Source organism: Penaeus chinensis, chromosome 7, assembly GCF_019202785.1.
Source record: "Penaeus chinensis breed Huanghai No. 1 chromosome 7, ASM1920278v2, whole genome shotgun sequence".
Classification (NCBI taxonomy): Eukaryota; Metazoa; Arthropoda; class Malacostraca; order Decapoda; family Penaeidae; genus Penaeus; species Penaeus chinensis.
Genome location: NC_061825.1, coordinates 16,414,016 through 16,416,515, shown reverse-complemented (window position 1 = coordinate 16,416,515; position 2,500 = coordinate 16,414,016). Strand labels below are relative to the sequence as shown.

At 48.2% G+C, this 2,500-nt stretch overlaps 1 long non-coding RNA gene across 1 annotated transcript in view; it reads right to left on the bottom strand.

Moving 5' to 3' along the window:
• LOC125027232 overlaps nt 1-2,500 on the bottom strand; it is a 14,120-nt gene that overhangs the window by 11,545 nt on the left and 75 nt on the right. The window contains exon 1 of the long non-coding RNA XR_007114995.1: nt 2,332-2,500. This exon is cut by the window's right edge and continues 75 nt beyond it. This is a non-coding gene — a long non-coding RNA (uncharacterized LOC125027232). The remainder of the gene's footprint in view (nt 1-2,331) is intronic.

Genomic DNA, 2,500 nt, shown 5'->3' with positions numbered 1-2,500 from the left:
TCCTCCTTCTCCTTCCTCTTCCACTTTCTCCTTCCCTTTCTCTCTTCCTCTCCCTCTCCCTCTCACGCATTATCACATGGCCAAACAGCGACCGAGAGAGCATCAGGATAGGGATATTTACCAAGCACGACCACCATCGCCACCACCATCACACCGTGAGTCATGCACTGTACCGTGAACCGCACCATCTTTGTCGCCAAAACCGCCCCGCTGTCTCTCTCTCATGACGGTCATGCGATTGAGATCGTGGCCTTTGAGGCGGGGAAGAGGGTAGAGGGAGCACGAAAGTGGGGAAGGAGGATAGGAGGGGAAGGTGGGGAAGGTGGGGAAGGAGGATAGGAGGGGAAGGAGGGGTAGGAGGGGTAGGAGGGGCAGGAGGGGCAGAAGGGGAAGGAGGGAAAGAAGGGGACGGGAGGATAGGAAGGAGGGTACGAGGGGATAGGAAGGTGGGAGGAGGAGGAGGAAGACAGGGGGAGGAAGGGAAGGGACGGAGAGAGGAGGAAGTGAAGGCGTGGGGGTCAGGGCAGGCACAGATGTTTCCTCTATCTGTGACACAGGAATGGTAACAGGGTGAAAGCATGACAGGGTGACAGAAGAGAGCAGGGTCGTGATTGTAAGCGAAGGCAGGGCGAGTGGGAGGGGGAGAGGGAGCGAATGACACGATTTGGCAACCTGTTCGCACACACCTGTTCCTCTCCCTCGGCGCTCCTCCTTCCTCCTCCTCCTCCTCCTCCTTCCTCCTTCCTCCTTCCTCCTTCCTCCTTCCTCCTTCCTCCTCCTCCTCCTCCTCCTCCCTCCTCCTCCTCCTCCTCCTCCTCCTCCTCCTCCTCCTCCTCCTCCTCCTCCTTCCTCCTTTCCTCCTTCCTCCTTCCTCCTTCCTCCTTCCTCCTTCCTCCTTCCTCCTCCTCCTCCTCCACCTATCCCTCTTCCTCCACTTCTTCTTCTTCTACTTCCAACAGTATCTACCCTAAAACCTCTTAAAACACCGAAAAAAAAAAAAACACATTAAAACCTATAAAAACTACTTAAATACTCGAGATACATTATACCCTTTTGAAAGTCCCTGAACCACCTAAAAGCATGGAAACCCTTAAAAACCTAGTTAAAAAAAACTTAAAACACAATAAAAACCTTAATAATTTTCTTAACCCTTAGAGCACTTTAAAACCCATACAACCCCTTATAACCCTTTGAACCAAGTAAATCACCTTGAAAAACTTAGAACCTTTAGAATTCCCTAAAACACCTAAACACCTTAAAATCTTAAGAACCCCTTAACCACTTTAAAATCCTTAGAACCCCTTAGAACCCCTTAAACACTTTAAAACATTTAGAACCCCTTAAAACACCTACATACCTTAAAATTTTCCAATCCCCTTAAAAACCCTTAACACCCCATAAAAGCCCTCGAAACCCCTTAACCCCCTTCGAGCCCCAGAAACCCCACCCCCTCACGCCTTCCCCCGACCCCGGTTCCGTAATGCGTACACCGCCAGCCCCTCCCAACCGCACACAAATCAAGGCCACACATCATGCATTCGGCGCACACTGCACGCCGGACGCACCACTCGATTGCAAATGAAGTTAGTCATTTACGCGGACGCACTCGGGTGACAGCGGAATACAGGTTAAGTCAGGCGGCAGCTTCCGGATAATACGCTAGATCTTTTCCCAAGCAAGCATACATTCGCTGATCTATTTCTTCTTCGGAATTAGTGCATGTATGCTGAAGATAGAGGATTAGCATTGATATGTTGGTGTTAATAATACAGCGAAAAAAAAAATACAACAGCCCAAGTAAAGTATGGTATAACATAAAAAAAAAAAAAAAAAAAAAAATAGTATACATAAAAATATATCATATAAATAGATAACATTAAATAAACAAATTAACAACTCAACCGAAATACAAAATATCACTCAACACGGCATTCGGCTTTTTTTCTTCTTCTTTTCAAAACCTTCTAACCCACCAAAAAAAAGCCTACAAAGGATGCTTCCCTCTTGCCCCTCTGGCCGGCAAGAGGGGCAAGCCGCCAGCACTGTCCCGACCACGCTCCGTACCCTTGTCGAATGGCCGTGTCAACTCTTGTCAAAACGGTACAAAAAACGCGTAAACATCACTGCATTTCCAACTAACACACTTGTTCATCGTTCCATTTCCGCTTTTTAAAAAAATCCTTTGCAGTTGTGGTTGATTTTTTGTTTTTTTGACCGTTTCAATTCCGGTTTTATGTTTGCTTTTGTTCTCTGTCTACCTGTGCTTTTTTTTCGTTATGCGCGCACACAGCCTATTTTTTAATTATTAGCTTCAACCGGTAAATTACTCACTTCGCGCACACACACACACTCCACGTCAACGCCCTTATTTCTTCTCTTTTCCTCTCCCGAAAGCACAGCTCTCCCCGAGGCCTCCGTCAGCAGAATCCGCAATCGCGAGCGGAAGCAGGCAGCGCGGCGCGGTCGTCGCAGGTGTCGCTCCTGGGATGCGGCGGCGGAC